The sequence below is a fragment of the Schistocerca cancellata genome, chromosome 11 (genome assembly GCF_023864275.1).
Source record: "Schistocerca cancellata isolate TAMUIC-IGC-003103 chromosome 11, iqSchCanc2.1, whole genome shotgun sequence".
Lineage (NCBI taxonomy): Eukaryota > Metazoa > Arthropoda > Insecta > Orthoptera > Acrididae > Schistocerca > Schistocerca cancellata.
This window is the reverse complement of record NC_064636.1, coordinates 103,888,987-103,916,814: the sequence shown is the minus strand read 5'-3', so window position 1 is coordinate 103,916,814 and position 27,828 is coordinate 103,888,987. Positions and strand designations below refer to the sequence as shown.

The 27,828-nt window shown below is 42.5% G+C and overlaps 1 pseudogene; it reads left to right on the top strand.

The window, feature by feature from the left end:
* Positions 1 to 414: 414 nt before the first annotated feature.
* LOC126108284 (uncharacterized) lies at positions 415 to 16,025 on the top strand (annotated as a pseudogene).
* Positions 16,026 to 27,828: the final 11,803 nt, after the last annotated feature.

Genomic DNA, 27,828 nt, shown 5'->3' with positions numbered 1-27,828 from the left:
TCTCTCTCTCTCTCTCTCTCTCTGTCTCTCCCTCCCTCTCAACATCTAACTTAGATTTAAATGTTAAGAAGTATTTTCTGAAGGTATTTGTCCCAGAGTGCAGCCTTGGCTGGAAATGAGATGTGGACAATAAGCAGTCTAAACAAGAAGAGAATAAAAGCTTTTGAAATGTGCCTATAACAGAAGAATGAAGAAGACTGGATAGATGGATTGAGTAGCTAATGAGTGGGTACCGAAATGAATTGGGGTAAAAAGAAATTTATTGCACAACTTTTAAAAAATTGGTCAGTTGAAAGGACAAACCTAGAGACATGAAAAAATTGTTAATTTGGTAATAGAGGGAAGTGTGGTGGTTAAAAGTTGTAGGGGGAAGAGTACAGGAAGGCTCTTTTCACACTTTATTGTTTTGACCATATGGGTACTGAACGGTAGCAGTCTTTTCGTGGTGAGAAAAAGAGTCTAGCCCCTTTCACATTGCACAGTGAAAGCAAAATGCCGCAACTGTGCCGTATAGGAACCATCTAGTAACACCGCAATCACGGTGACCGATAACGTAGTGGTGTACATTGCCAAATATACATTTTCACATTTGACGGTTTTAAACTGTATGATCAGCAGTCAGTTGCCTTTGAGAGTGTTTAGTTGCATTTTCATTGTGTGTTATTTATTTTAGTTGTTTAAATAACAAAAATATCATGTAGAAGTTTTGATTACCCTTGCGGAAGCTCAATCTGTGCTGTCAGGCAATTTTCTTGACATCTAGAGAGATAAAAATGCTACAATAGGTGCCCAGCATAAATTTTGTGTACAGCTGCTCCCAGAATTTGGTACTCTTGTTGCTGAGGACAAAAACATATCTGGTAAGTAAATTTTGACTAGTACTATCATTTGTTCATAGGTTTGCATTTATATTCTTGAAAGAAAGAACTACTGTACAAAAACGCTTTTTAAAGCTTATTTTACTTTATTAATTTAAGTTTACATATTTGCCATGGCACACTTCTGACATCAGAAACAAAATATTTACAAAACACATTTCTCAGATAGTTTACAGTTGGTCCTTCTCTTACTGTTCAGTCTTGTGGTAACTTTTACAAACCTGTTTGTGATATGCATTGTATCTACATCACTATATCTGTCTCTTTCAAAAGTGAAGATTCCAAAGGCGCACTTGACATAGCTTCTTGCTCTGCACAGCCAATAATTAAGTATTCTTTTCTCCACTGTCAGATTTGATCCTCCAGAGGGTGTCAACAAATACCAATGTAATCCAAATGGTTCTTTCCCAAGAAAGAAGTGAATTATATTTGGACCTCCTGTCCCTGGCAGAGATTTTTCTTCCAGTAATTCTTGCTCTGTATGTTCTATTCACTGCTACAAACTGGATGACTTAGATATTGATGATTTGCAGTCCTTACCATAACTTCCTACATTGACATACATAAATATTTATTTGGAATATGCTATTGCCATTAAAATTAAAGAATTAAATTCTTATTAGTTAAAATACATTGACTCTGTGTTAAACAGGCAGGTAAGACAGGTATATTTCCCATCAACTGCAACGTGGGAAATTAGCTGTAGTTTCAGATCCAGAAGCTAACAGTTCCACGTCTTTGGCGGTGGTGCTGGAAGGCAATCCTCTGTCATTATGGACCAGATTGCTCTACATATGTCGTGTACTATTTTATTTGTTGTTTAAACTCCAGTTCCAGAATTGTAGTGTAGATCAGTAAAAGTACAACCACTTGGAAGATACCTAGAAAAGAAAAATTGTATACAAAACTTTGAAATTTAACCAACAGTGAACAGACAGCCTTAATTATTGTTTTGTTTCAGGTGAAGAAGTAGTAAGGAGTTGGACTGAACTTCGAGATTTGTTTTCAGTGTACAAGAAGAAAAATTGAGGTCAACAAGACAAGTGGCTCGTAAACGTTAAAATTGGAAAAAAAATGTCCATTTTGAGCAACTGCAGTTCTGAACTAAAATCTATGATGAACGGGAGACTGTTGATAGTATGGAGCAGAGAAAGGAACGACAAAATGAAGGGAAAGGAGGCACGGGACTGCAACTGCAAGCTTTCACAGATATTTTGCGTGTTTCGGCTCCAGTGACTGAAAAATCAAGTGTACCAACCTCGTCATAAATCTGATGGGATTGAGCTGAGAATTTGAAAAACAATAGGATGAGAGAAATCTTGTAGTAAAATGGCTTTCTTAGAAAGTCTTTTGCCTCATACGCAAAGCTTTTCTGATGACGAATTCCTGCAAATTCAGAAGGGAGTTTTGAACATCATAGGATACATCAAAGAAAAACAGAAAGGAATGCAGCCTCATCCACTTTCCTAATCACCAATTCTTCAGTCATCCTCAAATGCATTTTCTGCAGACTCAATTCCCAACTACTTCTCAACACCCTCAATCAACCTCCTTTTTACTGTGAACAATTAAACATCCGTGGCCAAATTCCTCAACCTTCCACCCAACTCCCCATACCTCAACAATCTCAGCAGCCTACAACCGATAATAGAGCCCCCAGGGGGCTCACCGCTCTTCGGTCGGTTCGTGCTGGGCTACTGTGGGGCCACATAGCCTTTGTAGCATCTTTTACCTTCCGAGCTGCATTTCTGTCCTCTCGCTTTTCTTTTTCCCCTCCCTCGGTGAACACGTCTGGGATGTTATTGGAAATGTGTTCCGCATATTCAGTCACCGATATCAGAGCAGTCTTCCCACTGTCTGTTGTTCCTTCTTTCTTTTTTTGTTCCCCTTCTATCCTTCCTCTGCTTCAGTGTTTGAGGTTGCTCTTTTTCTTCTTCCTCCTTGTGCTCTTCTGAAGGCCAGCCCAGGCTGGGTCAACAGGAAGGTTCTCACGTATCCCCAGGCGCAGGGAGGGTTGATAGCCTGAGCTGATACCTTTCCAAATTGCCAATTGGTCCCTCTGTGAGGTGTTCGGGAGGTGTGACCTGAGTTGTGAACAATCACCTAAGGCGAGTGAACCCCCTCCTGCATGGGGCCCCCACTTTTAGGGAGCGTGCCATCGCAGACACTGGAAATCGTGGGGGATTTTCTTGCAATGAGCTAAACATCTTCTTCTCAGTCTATGTTTATTAAATGTAAACGGAATGAGGCTAACGATTCAAAGACCCTCCCAGTTGCACCACTGTTCCTAGTGGTTTCACGTACTTAAGATGGTCAATCCTTTGCTACGGTAAATTGTGTATTATTCAGAAAGGTATTGATGCAATTACTGGCCCTGTGAAATCCCGCTCTCGTTTACGAAATGGCACTTTGGTTTTTGAGACTACTACTGATTCTCAATCGCAACTGCTTGCCCCTTCACTCCTCCACAGCTATCCTGTTCTTGTCGAGGCCCATCGAACACTGAATTCTTCCCATGGTATTATTTACACTGTTGTCGTTGTGGTCTTCAGTCCTGACACTGGTTTGATGCAGCTCTCCATGCTAATCTATCCTGTGCAAGCTCCTTCATCTCCCAGTACCTACTGCAACCTACATCCTTCCGAATCTGCTTAGTGTATTCATCTCTTGGTCTCCCTCTACGATTTTTACCCTTCACGCTGCCCTCCAATGCTAAATTTGTGATCCCTTGATGCCTCAGGGCGTGTCCTACCAACCGATCCCTTCTTCTAGTCAAGTTGGGCCACAAACGTCTCTTCTCCCCAATCCTATTCAATACCTCCTCATTAGTTATGTGATCTATCCACCTAATCTTCAACATTCTTCTGTAGCACCACATTTCGAAAGCTTCTATTCTCTTCTTGTCCAAACTACTTATTGTCCATGTTTCACTTCCACACATGGCTACACTCCATACAAATACTTTCAGAAACGACTTCCTAACACTTAAATCTATACTCGATGTTAACAAATTCCTCTTCTTCAGAAACACTTTCCTTGCCATTGCCAGTCTACATTTTATATCCTCTCTACTTCAACCATCATCAGTTATTTTGATCCCCAAATAGCAAAACTCCTTTACTACTTTAAGTGTCTCATTTCCTAATCTAATTCCCTCAGCATCACCCGACTTAATGCGACCACATTCCATTATCCTCGTTTTACTTTTGTTGATGTTCATCTTATATCTTCCTTTCAAGACACTGTCCATTCCGTTCAACTGCTCTTCCAAGTCCTTTGCTGTCTGTGACAGAATTACAATGTCATCGGTGAACCTCAAAGTTTTTATTTCTTCTCCCTGGATTTTAAAACCTACGCCAAATTTTTCTTTTGTTTCCTTTACTGCTTGCTCAATATACAGGTTGAACAACATCGGGGAGAGGCTACAACCCTGTCTTACTCCCTTCCCAACCGCTGCTTCCCTTTCATGTCCCTCGACTCTTATAACTGCCATCTGGTTTCTGTACAAATTGTAAATAGCCTTTCGCTGCGGCTATTTTACCCCTGCCACCTTTAGAATTTGAAAGAGAGTATTCCACTCAACATTGTCAAAAGCTTTCTCTAAGTCTACAAATGCTAGAAACGTAGGTTTGCCTTTCCTTAATCTTTCTTCTGATAAGTCGTAGGGTCAGTATTGCCTCACGTGTTCCAACATTTCTACGGAATCCAAACTGATCTTCCCCGAGGTCGACGTCTACCAGTTTTTCCATTCGTCTGTAAATAATTCACGTTAGTATTTTGCAGCTGTGGCTTATTAAACTGATAGTTCAGTAATTTTCACATCTGTCAACACCTGCTTTCTTTGGGATTGGAATTATTATATTCTTCTTGAAGTCTGAGGGTATTTCGCCTGTCTCATACATCTTGCTCACCAGATGGTAGAGTTTTGTCAGGACTGGCTCTCCCAAGGCCGTGAGTAGTTCTAATGGAATGTTGTCTACTCCGGGGGCCTTGTTTCGACTCAGGTCTTTCAGTGCTCTGTCAAACTCTTCACGCAGTATCAAGATTGTCCTCAAGTTCATCGCCCTTGTATAGACCCTCTATATACTCCTACCACCTTTCTGCTTTCCCCTCTTTGCTTAGAACTGGATTTCCATCTCAGCTCTTGATATTCATACAAGTGGCTGTCTTTTCTCCAAAAGTCTCTTTAATTTTCCTGTAGGCTGTATCTATCTTACCCCTAGTGAGATAAGCCTCTACATCCTTACATTTGTCCTCTAGCCATGCCTGCTTAGCCATTTTGCACTTCCTGTTGATCTCATTTTTGAGACGTTTGTATTCCTTTTTGCCTGTTTCATTTACTGCATTTTTATATTTTCTCCTTTCATCAATTAAATTCAATATTTCTTCTGTTACCCAAGGATTTCTACTAGCCCTCGTCTTTTTACCTACTTGATCCTCTGCTGCCTTCACTACTTCATCCCTCAGAGCTACCCATTCGTCTTCTACTGTATTTCTTTCCCCCATTTCTGTCAATTGTTCCCTTATGCTCTCCCTGAAACTCTGTACAACCTCTGGTTCTTTCAGTTTATCCAGGTCCCATCTCCTTAAATTCCCACCTTTTTGCAGTTTCTTCAGTTTTAATCTACAGTTCATAACCAATAGCTTGTGGTAAGATTCCACATCTGCCCTGGAAATGTCTTTCAATTTAAAACCTGGTTCCTGAATCTCTGTCTTACCATTATATAATCTATCTGATACCTTTTAGTATCTCCAGGACTCTTCCATGCATACAGCCTTCTTTTATGATTCTTGAACCAAGTGTTAACTATGATTAAGTTGTGCTCTGTGCAAAATTCTACCAGACGGCTTCCTCTTTCATTTCTTAGCCCCAATCCATATTCACCTACTATGTTTCCTTCTCTCCCTTTTCCTACTGTCGAATTCCAGTCACCCATGACTATTAAATTTTCGTCTCCCTTCACTACCTAGGCTACTTGATGGTCTGACTGAGGCAGAAATGCAAATGTACCTCTCTGACCAGGGTGTCATTGCAGTCCATCGGGCGATGAAAAAAGTAAATGCATTCTTAGTGCCCACACGCACTCCTTTTCTCACTTTCGATAGAGTGATTCTTCCATCAAAGATCAGAGCAAGCTATGAAGTTATCACAGTACCACCGTACATTCAGAACCCGATACGCTGCTACCATTGTCATTGTTACAATCACACCCGAGAGTCCTGTCGACACACGGCCAAATGTGTAACCTCACGAGGCCTCCTCCTCTGCAATGGCAACCATCCCACTGTAACACCTACAGCGCCTCTCGGTGAAGAAAAAACAAAAATAGCTCCCAAATTAGCTCCCATGTCCTTAAAATATCAATTCACAAAATGACCCAAGTCCCTCTACAAGTAGTAATTACAAACAATAAATAGAAAACAAAATAGAGGGAAAAATCTAGTATAGAAAGCAAAAGAAAAGAAAAGCAAAATTCAATTATAAATTTTAGAAACATGGCAAATGGGAAAAACAGTAGAAAATATTAAAATATTAGTTATTCCAATACGTAAGAAAATCAATATTATAGTCATAGAACGTAGGTCTGGGACACCAAAGTTTATTAAAGTATAAATAGCCATATGTTGTAATTACGATACTCCAGTCTCTAGTCTGTTCTAGTTCGGAAGTTATTTAGGACGTACAGCTTTAGAGAACAACAATTGGGATTTTATTAAACGGGGATCGACAATAGATCGTGACGAGATTGTTTTTGAGGATAGTCAATTCGAGACTTTAATTTGGACATTTATCAGATTAGATAAATGGGAAGGTGAATAGTAGTCTCTTTGGCTTTAATGTCAATTTGTGTGAATATTTAAACGCCTTACTGAATTGAGAATCTTAACCGGATTCGGACTTTGAATTGTGATAGTGGGAAACTTTAATTTCACGCGACTAGTGATCACAGTTAATGACAGCTTGCAGATATTAAATAGAAATAACTTATGTACTGAAAGTGACAGGATATTATCTAACATCTCTGATGATAGTGGGAATCCTACTTAGACATCTAATTAAAGAACTTCTTTGAATGAGATCGTATGAGTGAACCTATTTATTAATAATTCTTGTCAATAAACTGACGTTGTTAATTTGAAACATAATTTAAGTCTTGAACATTAATTTAACTTAGATTAATAAACGTTAAGGTTACGTGGTTATGCCAAGAACAAAGTAGCGATTCGTAACTAAAACAATTGAACAAAAGGTTAGAGTATCATCGTCTGTAAACATTGGTAGTAAAGCTACTAAAGATTTTTTCTCTCAGAGTTGGGAAAACTATATGTGTAGTGACCCATGTTTAACATTGGGTTTTAAAAGTATTCAAACTGATACTTAGCCGGCACAATATTAAATAAAAGTAAAACCCTTCAATGACAGTAAAAAAAAAAATCATACTTTCACGTATTAGACGAAAAAGCGAAAACAGGAAAAGGGCTGCTACACCACCTCCTGAGCAGGTTGTCCAAGAGATGGGGGTGAAGGAAAAAGTGCATTACCTGGTCGCTCGCAAGTTGTTGGCTAGCCAGAAACCCTGCATTCTACTATCTGGCACCTGCAGTACTGTTCTTGGTAAATATCATGCCACAAAGGACACAGTCATGCAAACATGCGACCTCAAATTTAGCACCGCACTTGTGAAATTGCCCAGCGTCGTGGCACAGTCCCCATCTCCTCCTGCAGCTGTGCAAGAAACCACCAAACTTTTGCCTCACGGGGCGAAGTCACCTGCTTCGCACCTGGCAGGCCAGAAAGGACAGAAGGAATACTCCTGTGAAGACTTCCTATGTCCGTCCAGCCAACAAACGTCTGAGTCTTCCTGTTCGTCAGGATAGAGGTCAGGAGTGGTGGGCGTTGTGAAAATGAAAAGTAATGAAGTTGGAACGGACCCCGTTTATTCATGTAATGATGGTACACAGGTGCCTATGTAGGGCCGAGCAGCCCCAAGAGGGGTTGCCGTCTGTCCATCAGGAGGTTTGAGGAGAGAGGCAGAGGCTAGAGGAGCGACTACTCGGGGCCAAGGTCCGAAGCTGCGAGAGTGCGGAGCTGTTTCCGAGCTGCCCTCGCCAGTCCTGGCCGCGTCCCCACGTGATCGCAAGGCTAGTCTCTGATCGGAGGGTCGATTCTGCCGACGCGCTACGCTAGTAGCGTACCCTCGTCAGCGCGACCGACCCGTGGGACCGAGGAGCACGTGGCACGAATATGCTGACCACGGTCTTCCGGCCAACACCTTCCACCACAGTACGCCCGAGCCGGCTACGGCCGTACATTACGAATGGAAAAACTGTTTAATAAAATTTTATCAGCAATTATCCCTCTCGGGAGGGTCTCCTCCCTGCACATTCTACATCTACATCCATACTCCACAAGCCACCTGACGGTTTGTGGCGGAGGGTACCCTGAGTACCTCTACCGGTTCTCCCTTCTATTCCAGTCTCGTATTGTTCGTGGAAAGAAGGATTGTCTGTATGCTTCTGTGTGGACTCTAATCTCTCTCTGATTTTATCCTCACGATCTCTTCGCGAGATATACGTAGGAGGGAGCAATATACTGCTGGACTCTTCGGTGAAGGTATGTTCTCGAAACTTCGACAAAAGCCCGTACCGAGCTACTGAGCGTCTCTCCTGCAGAGTCTTCCACTGGAGTTTATCTATCATCTCCGTAACGCTTTCGCAATTACTAAATGATCCTGTAACGAAGCGCGCTGCTCTCCGTCGGATCTTCTCTATCTCTTCTATCGACCCTATCTAGTACGGATCCCACACCGCTGAGCAGTATTCAAGCAGTGGGTGAACGAGCGTACTGTAACCTACTTCCTTTGTTTTCGGATTGCATTTCCTTAGGTTTCTTCCAGTGAATCTCAGTCTGGCATCTGCTTTACCGACGATCAACTTTATACGATCATTCCATTTTAAATCACTCCTAATGCGTACTCCCAGATAATTTATGGAATTAACTGCTTCCAGTTGCTGACCTGCTATTTTGTAGCTAAATGATAAGGGATCTATCTTTCTCTGTATTCGCAGCACATTACACTTGTCTACATTGAGATTCAATTGCCATTCCCTGCACGATGCGTCAATTCGCTGCAGATCCTCCTGCATTTCAGTACAATTTTCCATTGTTACAACCTCTCAATACACCACAGCATCATCTGCAAAAAGCCTCACTGAACTTCCGATGTCATCCACAAGGTCATTTATGTATATTGTGAACAGCAACGGTCCCATGGCACTCCCCTGTGGCACACCTGAAATCACTCTTACTTCGGAAGACTTCTCTCCATTGAGAATGACATGCTGCGTCCTGTTATCTAGGAACTCTTCAATCCAATCACACAATTGGTCTGACAGTCCATATGCTCTTACTTTGTGCATTAACGACTGTGGGGAACTGTATCAAATGCCTTGCGGAAGTTAACAAACACGGCATCTACCTGGGAACCCGTGTCTGTGGCCCTCTGAGTCTCGTGGACGAATAGCGCGAGCTGGGTTACACACGATCGTCTTTTTCGAAACCCGTGCTGATTCCTACAGAGTAGATTTCTAGTCTCCAGAAAAGTCATTATACTCGAACATAATACGTGTTTCAAAATTCTACAACTGATCGACGTTAGAGATATAGGTCTATAGTTCTGCACATCTGTTCGACGTCCCTTCTTGATAACGGGGATGACCTGTGCCCTTTTCCAATCGTTTGGAACGCTACGCTCTTCTAGAGACCTACGGTACACCGCTGCAAAAAGGGGGGCAAGTTCCTTCGCATACTCTGTGTAAAATCGAACTGGTATCCCATCAGGTCCAGAGGCCTTTCCTCTTTTGAGCGATTTTAATTGTTTCTCTATCCCTCTGTCGTCTATTTCGATCTACCATTTTGTCATCTGTGCGACAATCTAGAGAAGGAACTACAGTGCAATCGTCCTCTGTGAAACAACTTTGGAAAAAGACATTTAGTATTTCGGCCTTTAGTCTGTCATCCTCTGTTTCAGTACCATTTTGGTCACAGAGTGTCTGGACAGTTTGTTTTGATCCACCTACCGCTTTGACATAAGACCAGAATTTCTTAGGATTTTCTGCCAAGTCAGTACATAGAACTTTACTTTGGAATTCATTGAACACCTCTCGCATAGCCCTCCTCACACTACATTTCACTTCGTGTAATTTTTGTTTGTGTGCAAGGCTTTGGCTATGTTTATGTTTGCTGTGAAGTTCCCTTTGCATTCCTCTGCCAACCGGAAAGGCTCCAAGGAGTCAAACAAAGGGAAACGGTCTTCTCATTCTGCGACTCGGAAATCCTCTTCGGCGGTATCGGCACGTGATATCGTCGCCCAGCCGATCTCCGTGTCACCAGTGCACACCGTCAACCTTTTTCCGCCATGGACTCGGCAGACCGACAGAAACAGAATGCCGACGCCTCTGTAGACCTCGTGCAGCAGGATCCTGCTGCCTCTGTGCCTCGTAGCAGCGCGTCTTCAAAGGCTGCCACTCAGGATCTGCTGATGTGAAACCCCTAGATTTTTTCCTCGTTGTGACTCTCCTCCAATGGAATGTCCCTGGCCTTAGATCCAACAAACTGGACTTACTGCTGCTCTCAGAATTGTAGTGTCTGCTTATGCTCTGCCTCCAGGGAACAAAATTGCGTCCTCACGACCACTTTGAGCTGTCGCATTTCGTCCCAGTCCGCTTCGACCTTCCCCCTGAGGATGGCATTCCATCTCGTAGGAAAGTCCACTGGATGGGATACCAATTCGATTCTACACAGAGTACGTGAAAGAACTTGCCCCCCTTCTAACAGCCATGTCCCTCAAGTCTCTAGAGGAGCGGAAGGTTCCAAATGATTGGAAAAGAGCACAGGTAGTCCCAGTCTTCAAGAAGGGTCGTCGAGCAGATGCGCAAAACTATAGACCTATATCTCTGACGTCGATCTGTTGTAGAATTTTGGAACATGTTTTTTGCTCGAGTATCATGTCGTTTTTGGAAACCCAGAATCTACTCTGTAGGAATCAACACGGATTCCAGAAACAGCGATCGTGTAAGACCCAACTCGCTTTATTTGTTCGTGAGACCCACAAAATATTAGATACAGGCTCCCAGGTAGCTGCTATTTTCCTTGACTTCCGAAAGGCGTTCGATACAGTTCCACACTGTCGCTTGATAAACAAAGTAAGAGCCTACGGAATATCAGACCAGCTGTGTGGCTGGATTGAAGAATTTTTAGCAAACAGAACACAGCATGTTGTTATCAATGGAGAGACCTCTACAGACATTAAAGTAACCTCTGGCGTGCCACAGGGGAGTGTTATGGGACCATTACTTTTCACGATATATATATAAATGACCTAGTAGATAGTGTCGGAAGTTCCGTGCGGCTTTTCGCGGGTGATGCTGTAGTATACAGAGAAGTTGCAGCATTAGAAAATTGTAGCGAAATGCAGGAAGATCTGCAGTGGATAGGCACTTGGTGCAGTGCGTGGCAACTGACCCTTAACATAGACAAATGTAATGTATTGCGAATACATAGAAAGAAGGATCCTTTATTGTATGATTACATGATAGCGGAACAAACACTGGTAGCAGTTACTTCTGTAAAATATCTGGGAGTATGCGTGCGGAACGATTTGAAGTGGAATGATCATATAAAATTAATTGTTGGTAAGGTGGGTACCAGGTTGAGATTCATTGGGAGAGTCCTTAGAAAATGTAGTCCATCAACAAAGGAGGTGGCTTACAAAACACTCGTTCGACCTGTACTTGAGTATTGGTCATCAGTGTGGGATCCGTACCAGATCGGGTTGACAGAAGAGATAGAGGAGATCCAAAGAAGAGCGGCGCGTTTCGTCACAGGGTTATTTGGTAACCGTGATAGCGTTATGGAGATGTTTAGCAAACTCGAGTGGCAGACTCTGCAAGAGAGGCGCTCTGCATCGCGGTGTAGCTTGCTCGCCAGGTTTCGAGAGGGTGCGTTTCTGGATGAGGTATCGAATATATTGCTTCTCCCTACTTATACCTCCCGAGGAGATCACGAATGTAAAATTAGAGAGATTCGAGCGCGCACGGAGGCTTTCAGACAGTCGTTCTTCCCACGAACCATACGCGACTGGAACAGAAAAGGGAGGTAATGACAATGGCACGTAAAGTGCCCTCCGCCACACACCATTGGGTGCTTGCAGAGTATAAATGTAGATGTAGATGTAGGGGAGTCGTGCTGCTCATCTGGGATGATATTCACAGTCAACCCATCACCCTGACTACCCGGCTCCAAGCTGTTGCAGTCAGCATTTTCCTTCCTCAATTGGCCTTTTCCCTTTGCACCACTTACATCCCTCCATCTTTTAATGGCACCAGCGCAGATTTCCTCCAGCTTATTGGGCAACTCCCTGACCCCTTCCTGCTGCTCAATGACTTTAATGCGCAACATCCCCTTTGGGGCTCACCCAGAACCTCTCAGTGAGGTGCCCTCTTGGGTGACCTCCTTAATTATCTTAACCTCTTCTGCCTTAACGCAGGAGCACCCGTGTACCTTTCAGCCTCCACACACTTGTTCCCATTTGGACATCTCCTTCTGCACTCATCATCTCGAGTGGTCTGTTGTGTCTAACACGTACTCGAGTGACCATTTCTCGTGTGCCATCCGATTTCTGACTCCTTCTCCGCCTATGTACACACGCAAATGACAGCTTGCTAAGTCCAACTGGAGGCTTTACCCCTCCCCGGCAACCTTCGACAAACAACAATTGCGATGACCGGGTAGAATATCTTACAAATGTTATCGTTACTGCTGCAGAATGTTCCATTCCTTGCACTTCTTCTTTACGTCGCCGTGTCCCGGTCCCTCGGTGGATTGAGGCGTGTTGTACTGCCGTTCACTTGCAGAAAAATGCTCTCCGCATTTTTAACCGTCATCCTACGATGACAAACGGCATACATTATAAATGGTTGTTTGCACTATGTCGTTGCATTCTTAGGGATAGCAAAAAAAGCTAGCTGTATTTCATTTACTAGTTCTTTTAACTGTCACACTCCCTCTTTCGTCACGTGGGCCGACCTCCGATGTCTCTCAGGGACCGAGGTCTGTTCCCAAATTTCCAAATTGACAGTATCTGACTGTGTCATAGTGGACCCTATTGTTATCTTCAGCACATTGGGCCACCATTTTGCAGAGATTTTGAGCCGTCCCCACTATCACCCTGCCTTCCTCCGTAGGAAACGAGTGGAGGAGGCTCAAGCGATACCCTTCTCTTCTCAGGATAGTGAGTACTACAACGCCACCTTTAGTATGAGGGAGCTAGATAATGCTCCCACTTGATCCCAGTCCCCCGCCCCAGGGCCAGATGATGTTCACATTCAGATGTTGTAGCACCTTTTTCTTGCGGGCAAACACTTTACCTGAGCAGAGGGCACATTTCCCAGACGCTGGCGTGAAGCCATTGTCATACACATACCTAAGCCCAGTAAAGACGAACACCTTCCTTCTAGCTACTGCCCCATTTCTAAGGTGATGGAACGTACGATTCGAGCCCAGCTGGTACGGTGGCTCGAGTCTCGTAGTTTACTAACCACTGCACAGTGTCGATTTCGAGCATGCCGTTCTGCAGTTGACCATCTCGTCACTTTGTCCACCCGTCTCACGAATGGTTTTCTGTGGGAATCCCAGACTGCCAGGGTTTTTCGATTTGGAGAAGGCCTACAACACCTGCTGGAGGTCTCGTATCATCTGTACTCTCTACACGTGGCACTTCCGTGGCTGCATGCCCCGTTTCCTTCAGGAATTTTTTAAAGACCGAGTTTTCGAGGTATGTGCGTGTTCTGCATTGTCGGACACCTTTACCTAGGAAAACGGTGTGCCTCAGGATTCCATCCTGATTGTCGTCTTCTCTGCTATAGCCATTAACTCTATAATGGCCTGTCTGCTGCGGGGCATCTTCGGCTCCCTTTTTGTTGACAATTTTGCCATCTGTTGCAGTTCCCCATGCATCTGTCTCCTTGAGCAGCATCTTCAGTGATGTCTCGATTGTCTTTACTTGTGTAGCATTGTTAGTGGCTTTCACTTTTCCACTGACAAAACCGTTTGTATGTATTTCTGTTGGCACAATTGGTGTCTTCCACTGTCTTTACATCTTGGCCTGTTGCTCTTCCATTAATTGAAATTACGAAATTCCTGGGGCTCATACTCGATAGGAAACTTTCAAGGTCCTCCCACGTATCTTACCTGGTGGCCCGCTGTAGGCGGTTCCTCAGTTTCCTATGTGTCCTCAGTGGTACTTCCTGGGAACCACAGATCAAACCACTGTCCTCCATTTATACTGGTCCTTTGTCCATTCAAAACTAGACTATGGGCGTTTTGTTTATGCATCTACATGTCTGTCCCTCTTACACCCTCTCAATACTATCCATCATCGTGGCATCCACTTGGCCACTGGCGCCTTTTAACAAGCACAGCTAAGAGTTTGTATGCAGAAGTTGCCAAACTACTGCCGTGACTTTCTCCTCAGCAGATATGCGAGCCCTTTGTCTGCCACGCGTGGCCACCTATCCTATACCTTCTTCTTTGACGACTCCTTCAATCACCAGTATGGGGCGCACCTGTCTTCTCTGTTACCTCCTGAAGTTTGCTTTTGGCTCTTGCTCCGGCTGCACAACTTCACGCTACCTGCCACTTTCCCAATGTGTGTGAACACTTCACCACCTTAGCTTTGTGTGGTGGTCCGTATTCACCTCGGCTTTCATTTGCCTCCTAAGGACACTATTCCGACCTCGCTCTGCTGTCATAAGTTTCACGACCTTCCCACGGAACTTCGCGATAGTACCCTACTGTACGCTGATGGCTAACGGACTGACTTTCGTCTCGGGTGGGCCTTCATCATTGGCACTGACGTTTCTCAGTATCGGCTTCCGGAACACTGCTTATTTTTCACAGCAGAGCTCTTTGCCCTGTATCAGGCTGACCAGTTCATCCGGTGACACAGGATTTTCAATTGCGTCATCTGCTCTGCCTCTCTCCGTGCCCTTCAAAGCCTCTGTGTGCTGTACACCATCCATTCCTTAGTGCAACAGGTCCAGGAAAGCTGTTACTTGCTCGCTCTCGATGGAGCCACTGTGATGTTTATGTGGATTCCTGGTCGTGTCAGTCTGACACTGCTGCCAAGGCTGCAGTCCTCGTACTTCAGCCCGCGAGTACTTATATTTCCTCTGATGATCTTTGTGTTGCCGTCTGTCAGCAAGTGGTGTCACTTTGGCATCCCCATCGATCCTCCCTTCACGGGAATGAGCTCCAGGGAATTAATCCTTTCCCAGCGGCTTGGACAGTCTTCTCTCAGCCCAGGAGATCATTTGAGCTAGGTTGTGTATCGGGAACTGTCTTTTAAGCCGTGGCCATTTGTTAAGTGGTGCTTTGTGCCTCATTGCACTGAACCTTTGATGGTCTGCCATTTCCTGAAAGCATGCCCTTTGTTTTAACCACTTACGTCTTCATTTGTGTTTGCTGTCTGAGTTACCAGCCATTTTAGCAAACGGTGCGTGAGCTGTCGACCACATTTTACTTTTTATCCGTTGTAGCGATACGGTGAAGGACATTTACTCTCTCGTTCAAGACCTCCGTTTCGCTCTGACGTATTTTATAGACCTTTCTCCACACCCCTGTTTTTAGCTGTTAATTGGCATTCACATTTAGTCATTTTGAACTCCTTGTCATCGTGTTATACAGTTTTGACATGGGCACGTATCGCCCTAGTTGTTTTTGTGCCCTAAAACAAAACAAAAACTTGTAACAACCGATCACTCGGGGTTTCAAAAAATGCCTGTATCTTACCAGTCTGTGCCATCTACTGTTGGAAGTAACCAAAACCAACCATCTCCAGTATCATGTTATTTCAGGGACTTCATCTCTCCAGAAAGCGAGGACAATAGTTTTTCTATAACTTTGGTGTCATCCTCAAATGCAGACAGTATTGATTTGGTACATGTAACTAATTATGTATTAGTTCATTGGTTTAAAAAATATGTTTTTTGCTTTTTCTATATATTTCATTTTGCAATGTTATATTGTTCAATAAAGGCATATTGAGATCATTTGTGTTTTTCTCCTTTCAGTATCAGACATCTTAATAACTTATTTCAAGAGTACAGTTCCAGTAAATGCAAGTAGATACGAACAAAGCATACATTTATACACTGAAGAGTGAAAGAAGCTGGTGCACCTGCCTAATATCGTGTAGGGCCCCGACGAGCACACAGAAGTGCCGCAACACGACGTGGCACGGACTCGACTAATGACGGAAGTAGTGCAGGAGGGAACTGACACCATGAATCCTGTGTAGCTATCCATACATCCATAACAGCATGAGGGGGTGAAGATCTCTTCTGAACAGACATTGCAAGGCATCCAGATATGCTCAATCATGTTCATGTCTGGGGAGTTTGGTGGCCAGCGGAAAAGTGTTCGTGGAGTCACTCTGTAGCAATTCCGGACGTGTGAGGTGTTGCAGTGTTCTGCTGGAATTGCCGAAGTCCGTTGGAATGCACGAGGGACGTGAATGAAAGCAGGTGATCAGACAACATGCTTATGTATGTGTCACCTGTCAGAGTCATATCTAGATGTATCAGGGCTCCCGTATCACTCCAACTGCATACGTTCCCCACACTAATACAGAGCCTCCACCAGCTTGAACGCTCCCCTGCTGACACGGATTCATGTGGTTGTCTCCAAACGCACACACGTCCATTCACTCGATACAATTTGAAACTAGACTTGTCCGACCAGGAAACAGGTTTCCAGTCATCAACATTCCCATGTCGGTGTATACGGGCTCAGGCGAGACGTAAAGCTTTGTGTCGTGCAGTCATCGAGGATACACGAGTGGGCCTTTGGCTCCAAAAGTCCATATTGATGATGTTTCGTCAAATGGATTGCACACTGATGCTTACTGATGGTCCGGCACTGAAATCTGCAGCAATGTGTGAAAGGGTTGCACTTCTGTCATGTTGAATGATTCTGTTCAGTCATCGTTGGTTCCATTCTTGCAGGATCTTTTTCCAGCTGTAGCCATGTCAGAGATTTGATGTTTAAGCAGATTCCTGATACTCATGGTACAGCTGTGAAATGCTCGTATGGGAAAATCTCCACTGGACACTTCTTCCTGTTGGGTGGAGTCTGCCCTGTGGTGCCGTAGCTGGAGGGCACTGAGAGAACGTGATATCTGTCACATCAAAGAAATGCTTGCCAGAGAGAAAATTACATGGAAATATTTATGTCTTCATGAACTTTGACAAGACATACATTCTTTTGTCTGTCTGGAATACATGCAGTTGCTGTCGATCCCCTATCATCTATAACTGCATATTATAGGCAATACATTGAGTTCAAACTATCTCGGTGTGTTATTCCAGTGGCTACATCACTTTCAGCACCTTTTGACGCAAAAGTGGTAGTAGTCTGCTGGGAAGAGCTGATCCACAGTTTATGAGTCACTAACTAGCAGCACCCTTTCAGCACAAGAAATACAGCGACTGATAAATATATTGAATGTACACTACTGGCCATTAAAATTGTTACACCACGATGATAACGTGCTACAGACGCGAATTTTAACCGACAGGAAGAAGATGCTGTGCTATGCAAATGATTAGCTTTTCAGAGCATTCACACAAGGTTGGCACCGGTGGCGACACCTACAACGTGCTGACATGAGGAAAGTTTCCAACCGATTTCTCATACACAAACAGCAGTTGACTGGCATTGCCTGGTGAAACGTTGTTGTGATGCCTCGTGTAAGGAGGAGAAATGCGTACCGTCACATTTCTGACTTTGATAAAGGTCAGATTGTAGCCTATCGCGATTGCAGTTTATCGTATCATGACATTGCTGTTCATGTTGGTCGAGATCCAATGACTGTTAGCAGAATATGGAATCGGTGGGTTCAGGAGGGTAATACGGAACGCCGTTCTGGATCCCAACGACCTCGTATCACTAGCAATCGAGATGACAGGCATCTTATCTGCACGGCTGTAACAGATTGTGCAGCCATGTCTCGATCCATGAGTCAACAGATGGGGACGTTTGCAAGACAACAACCTTCTGCACAAACAGTTTGACAACATTTGCAGCAGCACGGACTATCAGCTCGGAGACCGTGGCTGTGGTTACCCTTGATGCTGCAGCACAGACAGGAGCACCAGTGATGGTGTACTCGATGACAAACCTCGGTGCACGAATGGCAAAACGTCATTTTTTTGGATGAATCCAGGTTCTGTTTACAGCATCATGATGGTTGCATCCATATTTGGCGACATTGCGGTGAACGCACATTATAGGCATGTATTCTTCATCGCCATACTGGCGTAACACTCGGCATGATGGTATGGGGTGCCACTGCTTACAGGTCTCGGTCACCTCGTGTTCGCATTGACGGCACTTTGAACAGTGGACGTTACATTTCAGATGTGTTACGACCCATGGCTCTACCCTTTATTCGATCCCTGAGAAACCCTACATTTCAGCAGGATAATGCACGACCGCATGTTGCAGGTCCTGTAGGGCCTTTCTGGATACAGGAAATGTTTGACTGCTGCCCTGGCCAGCACATTCTCCAGATCTCTCACCAATTGAAAACGTCTGGTCAGTGGTGGCCAAGCAACTGGCTCGTCATAATACGCCATCACTACTCTTGATGAACTGTGGTATCGTGTTGAAGCTGCATGGGCAGCCGTACCTGTACACGCCATCCAAGCTCTGTTTGACTCAATGCCCAGGCATATGAAGGCCGTTATTACGGCCAGAGGTGGTTGTTGTGGGTACTGATTTCTCAGGATCTATGCACCCAAATTGCATGAAAATGTAATCACATCAGTTCTAGTATAATATATTTGTCCAATGAATACCCATTTATAATCTGCATTACTTCTTGGTGTAGCAATTTTAATGGCCAGTAGTGTACTTTGAAGAATTAAACTTCAAAAATTCTACAGATTGGTTAATGAACTGTTTTACCTATCAATAGCTCTCACCAAAATAGGAAACATTTCAGTTGGTGACCTTAGTGAAAGGTGCGAAGAAAGGGAAGAAAAGGAGAGTTTTAAAAAACTTTTTTTAACACAAATAATGTAGCAGCTGACGGACCTGTTGGCATAAGTGTAACTCGGGATGCAGTCTACAGCTCCACACAGTTTACCTACTGCCTGCTACACCACACCAGTTTCAGCTCAAGCCTGCTACAGATGATCTCCAGAACACATTTGCAGTGTGCTGCCAGATCTGTAACAGTTCACTGCGGCACAAAGTCAGTGTCAGCTGTACTGGTCACAGTCTGCAACAGATGTTATGATTTGTTAGCAGTGAACATTATTGAGAAGTGACATTGATAAATTGTGTCTAGAGCTGGAATTCAGTGCTGATTGTTAAGTAGTGTTTATTTCAGGATTATAATTTTATTAACAGACTGTGCCAACCATTGCACGTAAAATGGCAACTGAAGCACAGGGAGTTGATATGACAGTTCTACTTTTGAAATTCAGAGGGATGCTCGAAGCACGAGGGGAAAAGAATAATAAAAAAATTAGAGGAAACCCTTAAGCACAGGGGGAAACAGTAAGTAATAAACTAGAGGAAACAATAAATGTGATTAAGATACAAGGTACTAGGATTACTACTTTAGAAAATGTCATAAATAACTTGCCTAAGGATTTATCAACTGAAATAAATGTGCAATGTAAGTTAGTACCTCAGGATGCAGACAATAATCTCAATGAAATTCATAATGATTTAAAAATAATCAATAAATAAATCTCATATACTAAGGAAAGGATAGATATATTAGAATGAGGTGGGGCATTTAATGAAATATTGAGTCCACTTACTACACTCCCTAGTTTGGAAGAACTATTGCAGGAATTTGTAGAACAAAGAGGATGGGAGAGAGCTGATTCCTCTAGTATTACACCCAAGGTACAAATTAATCTCCTACTAATCAGAAAGAGTTACAGAGATTATGGAGATAATCAGAAAAGCCACAACAAGACTTCACGAGAAAAACCTAATGTAACTAGTGCAAGTGGTCCAGGCAAATGTTGGAAGGATAGGAATGAATTTGTCAAAACAATTTCCAAAGTCTTAAGCCAGACAATGAAGTATACCCTACTTACTTTTTGTAGTAAAACAAAATCTTTGCTTAAGTACTAGAAAGACCATACAAAAATAGATTTTACACTTAGGTAATCGATTGGAGATGCAGCTGAAAGGGGAACAGCCCAATCCAAATTATTTAAATCGTGGGTGCAGCTGATTCTGGAATTTCAAGTAATAACAAATGAGTTGCCTCCTGTGTCCACAGATTATCTCCCTTTAAAATTATGGATAGATCCTTCATTGGGGAACCATTATTAGAATTATTTAAATGGCTACCTACACCCAAAGATGATTCAGGCGAAATACTAAAGACATTAGAACAGCATTTACAAAAACATGCAAATTTAAGAGTACATATGTTTAATAGACATGCATATACTCCAAAATTTAATATAGATGAATTAGTTATAGTTCAGGATCATCATTATAGTTTAGATATCAAAAAAGAAACAAGAAATTTTTTTACCAAGATATTGAGGACCATACAAAATAATTTATGTTCCACAGCCAAAGGCTGTCTATCCTGCAGACCCTATAAACAGAGCAAGATAAAAGTCTATATTGTGTAAACATGTTAAAATAATTTAAACCCTAAGGTAAACTTGCGCTCTGAGCAGGTTCGATGGGGTTACGTCCGCCAGACACTGAGTTAACATTATCTTTTTTCCCTTTAATTTCTGTGAAACAGTTTCGACCTTCCTTTTCTGTCCTGTAATCTCTTACTATTCTATCTTACAATTGAGTGTAAGGCTACGAGTCTTGCTGCGAGAGAGACATACGTGTGTGGCTCGTCTACGTGCCTCGTGTTGGACATATCATATGTTGTGTGGGGTAGAGAACAGGAACTTTGCAGCATGTGTAGCAAGCCAGTTAAGAAGGTGACCTGTGAACATGGGCATATCGAGTATTTTAAGAAGGAATGAAGTCAAGGAAGTAGTATTTAGCGCCCATGATAAGAAGAAATAACATTAAACAATAATATCATAGGGTAACAGGTTAGAGCATAGTTGTTGATGGAAGGTATCACAACTGGTGTAAAGTATTCTAAGGTAATTAATAATTTAAGTGCAATCACAGCACAGAAATACTAAGGGACATAAGTGGTAATGGAAGACCTGAGGAAGGTGTACACATACAGATAGTAATAAACCAAAAAGTGTAAATGACAGAGGAGAATAACATCTTCTAAATGTGATATTATGAGTAGGGTAAGATAGTTCATATAGAAATGGAAAAATGACAGTGCAGTCTATCCAATACAACACAGTAATTTGGGGGTAAATGGACCCAAAGAAAGGACTGCCCAGGTCAGGTGTATCAATGGATAGCATGACCAGTACAGATTTTTACTAGTAAAAAAGGATAAGTGGAACTATGAAAAGGATAACTTACACCTTAGGCTGGCTGGTTCCGAAAGAGGAATGACTCATATCACTGTAGTGAAGGGCAAGTGGTAAAAGGGTGCTCTCATTTGGAAAGGCAATTGCAGAGTATCCACCCAAAGTATGGAGTGTACATAAACATGTATAAGGAATATGTTCACATTGAAGAAGCATTCTCCCAAACAAATCAATGTGCTGTGAACCTGATTGACTATATTTGCATTATTTGAGTACATTTCTACTGTGGTTGAAAAACTCAGGTATGTTAGATTGGATATAGATTAGCATATTGTTGATTCCTATGTCAGAAGTAACTCCTCAGGCAAATAAATGAAGCAGATGGAACAGTTTATGTAGTAAATGAGCACAAAAAAGACATCTTTAGCTAGATGTACAATAAATTAATTTTGACAGTAAATGTGTGCCAGCTATGTTGCTCAGCTAAAACAAATATTTGGTTGAATGAATTATGATGGAGGAAATAAAGAAACTGATGATAAATGTTGAAATACAATGTTTGAGTAGGGAACACAGCTTCAAACGGTGAACACAAACAGAAATAATTAAGAATGAATGAATAATTTTAAGTTGTATAAAGATATAATGAATTCAAAATAGAACAGTATAATTGACAATTATAAGAAATATACGAGGGTCATTCCAAAAGAAATGCACACTATTTATTTAATCCATCTTTTATCATACATATTTGAAAGTTTTACAGTGTGTAGATACATAATTTAGGAACAATATTGTCATTTCTCCACATAATTTCCATCCCTCTCAACTGCCTTAGCAGCATGCACAAGGGAGTCATCATCTTCAAACCTTGTTCCATGAAGAGATGATAGTCACACGGAGCCAGGTCAGGACTGTAAGGCGGGTGTTTCAGTGTTATCCATCCGAGTTTTGTGATCGCTTCCATGGTTTTTTGACTGACATGTGGCTTTGCACTGTCGTGCAACAGCAAAACATCCTGCTTTTGCCGATGTGGTTGAACATGACTCAGTCGGGCTTGAAGTTCTTCAGTGTTATCACATATGCATCAGAATTTATGGTGGTTCCACTTGGCATGATGTCCACAAGCAAGAGTCCGTCAGAATCGAAAATCACCGTAGCCTTAACTTTTCCAGCAGAAGGTGTGGTTTTGAACTTTTTTTTGTTGGGTGAATTTGTATGACTCAACTCCTTTGATCACCTCTTCATCTCTGGTGATAAATTATGGAGCCATGTTTCATCACCTGTCACAATTCTTCCAAGAAATTCATCTCCACCATTCTCGTACTGTTCCAAGAGTTCATTGCATACCGTTTTTCTTGTTTCTTTGTGAGCCACTGGCAACATCCTGGGAACCCACCTAGCACAAACCTTTTTTAACTCCAGCACTTTCAGTATTCTGCAAACACTTCCTTCCCCTATCCCAGTGTAGCATGACAATTCGTTCACTGTGATGCATCTGGCAGCAGTCACCAATTCGTTAACTCTCTGCACATTGTCTGGAGTGTGTGCAGTACGACGCCTGTCGCTGTAAGGACAATCTTCAATATTCCTGTGCCCGCTTTTGTCACGTAACCTGCTTGCCCACCAACTAACTGTACTGTGATTGACAGCAGCATCTCTGTACACCTTTTTCAACCTCTTGTGGATGTTTTCCACTATCTCGTTTTCACAGCACAGGAATTCTATGAAAGCACGTTGCTTCTGACGAATGTCAAGTGTAGCAGCCATCTTGAAGACATGCTGTGACGGCACCACTTATGGGAACAGGTTGAACTAAGTTTGAAAACAATCGGGAAGGATGTATCTACAACTGTAAAACTTTCACACGTGCAGAATGAAAACTGTATTTTTACAAATTTAGTGTGCCTTTCTTTTGGAGTGACCCTCGTAGAAAAAGAAAATGTTTTGTTAGTAAATGGATTCACATAAATAGTAACTGAATTGAAAGGAGTGTTTATGTGAGTGACAAGGTGACAAAAACTCACATAGTATTATATTTTGTAAACATAAAATGTTAAAAAAATTGTTAAAAATCATCTTATTGTGAATGTGTTAAATGTTTATAAAATTAAGTCTAGAAGGATGACATCTTTTGCATCACTTGGGGGGATATGAAGTGTGACATTTCATTCAGGAATGCCCCACTTCTCGCTTTCCACTGGCCAATGAAAGGTGTTCACGAGTTAAGGTAATTAGTAAGGCAGTTGATAGGAAGCAAATACTTTTGGGAGGTGTTCTATGGAGTTGTACTGATCCTGTGCCATTGGGGAGGTAGGCTGTGAACAGACACTTCTACCTGCTGGGTGGAGTCATCTGCTCTGTGGTACCACAGGTTAAGAGCAAAGAGGGAATGTGATCACTGTGACGCCAAAGAAATGTTTGCCAGAGAGCGAATGGTGTTGAAATATTTTTGTACAAATTGTTATTATCCCGATGAACTCTGGCACACGTACATTATCTCGTCTGACTGGGATACGTCCATATGTTGCCCATCTGCAATCATCTCTAACTGTATATTATAGGCAAACATTGAGTTCCAACTACCTCAATGTGTTATTCCAATGGATGCATCGAACAATAGAAATCTCTTTCAGCACCTTTCGATGCAAAACCAGTACTAGTCTGCTGAGAAGAGCTGATTCACAGTCAAAGGGGCACTGATCAGTGGTGCCCTTTCAGCACAAGAAATATGGTGACTGATAAATATATTGAAAGTACTTTGAAGGATTAAACTACAAAAGTTCTACAGATTGGCTAATGAACTGTTGTACTTATCAACACCTATCACCAAAATAGGAAAAGTAGGAAGAAACAGTTCAAGGTGCATTACACCAGCCTGGACTGAAGACCACAGCAACATCAGTAGAATTTTATGACATTGTATTATTTATTATCAAATTTTACGAAATACACAAGCAAAGGCCTTGGCAAGATCACAGATATCAACAGGGTAATACTTCCTGTTTAACCCTACTAGAGATGAGTTTGAGAATTAATGTATTACTTTTTCTTCAGAGAAGCTGTTGATAAAAATTTAGTCTCAAAATGATGGTTCAGTATTCTGTTGTAAACTACAAGGTGTACAACTTTGCTTCTGCCATTTTCCCCCAACATATGAGGCTTTAATGAAACAAATTGGTTACACATGAATCATTCAAAATACACTACTGGCCATTAAAATTGCTACTCCAAGAAGAAATGCAGATGATACATGGGTATTCACTGGACAAATATGTTATACTACAACTGACATGTGATTACATTTTCTTGGGTGCATAGATCCTGAGAAATCAGTACCCACAACAACCACCTCTGGCCATAATAACAGCCTTGATATGCCTGGGCATTGAGTCAAACAGAGCTTGGATGGCGTGTACAGGTACAGCTGCCATTGCAGCTTCAACACGATACCACAGTTCATCAAGAGTAGTGACTGGCGTATTGTGACAAGCCAGTTGCTCGGCCACCATTGCCCAGACGTTTTCAATTGGTGACAGACATGCGGTCATGCATTGTCCTGCTGAAATGTAGGGTTTTGCAGGGATTGAATGAAGGGTAGAGCCACAGGTTGTAACACATCTGAAATATAACATCCACTGTTCAAAGTGCCGTCAATGCGAACAAGAGGTGACCGAAATGTGTAACCAATGGCACCCCATACCATCACGCTGGGTGATATGCCAGTATGGCAATGATGAATACATGCTTCCAATGTGCGTTCACCACAATGTCACCAAACACGGATGCGACTATCATGATGCTGTAAACAAAACCTAGATTCATCCAAAAAAATGATGTTTTGCCATTCGTGCACCCAGGTTTGACGTTGACTACATCGCAGGTGCTCATGTCTGTGATGCAGCATCAAGGGTAACCGCAGCCACAGTCTCCGAACCGATAGTCCATGCTGCTGCAAACGTCATCAAACTGTTTGTGCAGATGGTTGTTGTCTGGCAAAACCTCCCCATCTGTTGACTCAGGGATCGAGACGTGGCTGCACAATCCGTTACAGCCATGTAGATAAGATGCCTGTCATCTCGACTGCTAGTCATACGAGGCCATTGGGATCCAGCACGGCGTTCTGTATTACCCTCCTGAACCCACCGATTCCATATTCTGCTAACAGTCACTGGATCTCAACCAACCCAAGCAGCAACGTCACGATACGGTAAACCGCAATCGCGATAGACTACAATCCGACCTTTATCAAAGTCGGAATCATGATGATATGCATTTCTCCTCCTTACACGAGGCATCACAACAACGTTTTACCAGGAAACGCTGGTCAACTGCTGTTTGTGTATGAGAAATCGGTTGGAAACTTTCCTCATATCAGCACGTTGTAGGTGTCACCACCGGCGCCAACCTTGTGTGAATGCTCTGAAAAGCTAATCATTTGCATATCACAGCATCTTCTATCTGTCGGTTAAATTTTGCGTCTGTAGCCGTCATCTTCATGGTGTAGCAGTCTTATTGGCCAGTAGTGTATTTTCCATCGCTGGCCACTACATTCTCCCATCTTTCGGGCAGTGTATGAATCCCACATCAAAAAAATTGTCCATCCTTTGAAGTGAACCACGAATCGATCCAATTTGTGACTTCTTCGTGAGATTGGAAGTGTTGGTCAGCCAGGCCATGCACTATTGATCTAAACAGGTGATAGTCAGAGGGAGGAATGTGTGGAGAATACGGTGGTTGGGGTAGGAGTTCACATTTTAACGTTTCCAAGTATGTTTTGACCTCTTTTGCAACATGGGGTCAAGCATTGTTTTGCTGCAAAATCACTTTATCGTGCCTCTCACTGTATTGCAGCCATTTGTCTTTTAATGCTCTGCTTCAATGCATTACTTGTGTTTGAAAACGAGTACTTGTGATTGTTTCACTCATTTTTAACACCTTATAGTACACGACGCAGAGCTGTCCCATTAAATGCAGAGCATGTCTCGGAGCCATGGAGTTTGGCCATCAATGTGGAAACATGCCTGGGATATCCCCACAATTTTTTGCATTTAGGGTTATCATAATGAACTCATTCTTTGTCCACAGTCACAATGCATTGCAGAAATCCCTTTTGTTTTTGCCTCTGAAGCAACTGTTTACGAACACACAAATGTCGTTCAACATCTCTTGGTTTCAGCTTACACGGGGCCCAAGTTCCTTCTTTCTGAATCATGCCCTTAGCCTTGAGACATTTTTAAATGGCTTGCTGTGTCACTCCCACTAATCGTGCCAATTTGTCTTGAGTTTGACGGGAGTCTTCACTCAGCAATGTCTCCAATTCTGCATCTTCGAAAACATTCTCTCTTCCACCACTATGCCGGTCTAAGACATTAAAATCACCATTCTTGAAGCGTTGAAACTACTCACGACATGTTCTTTTACTAATAGCGTCCTTACCGTTTGCATTTGAGAGCATTCGATGAGACTCAGCCACTGTTTTCTTCGTATTGATACAAAACAGTAACACCTCCCACAAATGACGAGAATTAGGCTTATAAACTGACATTTTGAATCGAGAACAACTTTATGGTGCAGACACAAATTGACTAATGTTTCAATGAGGTTATGTTGACTGAGGTCCAAGGTAACTGCCTGACATCTACGATCTGCTTCTTGTCATTTTTATGCAACCTGGAATATTATATGCAGCCTACAAAAACCGTATGCAAGATTCTTGTACTCTCTCCCTCGCTATGCACAGACTATTAGTCCTATTGGGGGGGAAAAATAGGAGCTTTTTGTAGGAAATTTTGTACTTGGAAATGTTTTTGTTAGAGACCATGATTTCTGAGTTATTAAAGCAAAATGCACAAAAGGGACTGTCAAACTCACCCCCACTCCCAAACTCAGCCCCAACTGGTCAGGATTTCTAGTATGTTGTTCACGGCAGTCCTCCTTACCGCTCCACAAAAATTTGCGATTGCCCAAAGTCTATCCTACGTGCGACTTTATTTGGTAATCCTTGACTGGTCTCATTACGCCACTGTCTTATTGGAGCACTTACAAATTATGAAATTGATGTCTGTGTAAATTTTACCTAACAGTTTTGTGAATTTCAGCAGCATAAAATAAATGGTTACATCACTGTATTTGTCAGGCTTTCTGACTGCGAAGCTAGTGTACTTTTAAGAGTTAAGTTTGGATTGAATTGTCAGTGCAATCAAGTTTAGCATAACATTTTCAAAAGTTGTTTTTCTTTCATTACAGGCAAATTTAAATTAATAACGGTAATTAAGTAGCTGGCTGTGCTGGTAGCATAATAGCCCGATCAATAGAGAACAAAAAAATGTCAAATATCAGGAGTAGTTCATGTAGTCTGAAGTTTTTGTATGGTGGTAGGAGGGAGTGCTACACAAAGCATACTAGAAATCCTGACACATGAAGGATGAGTGTGGGCTGGAGTTGT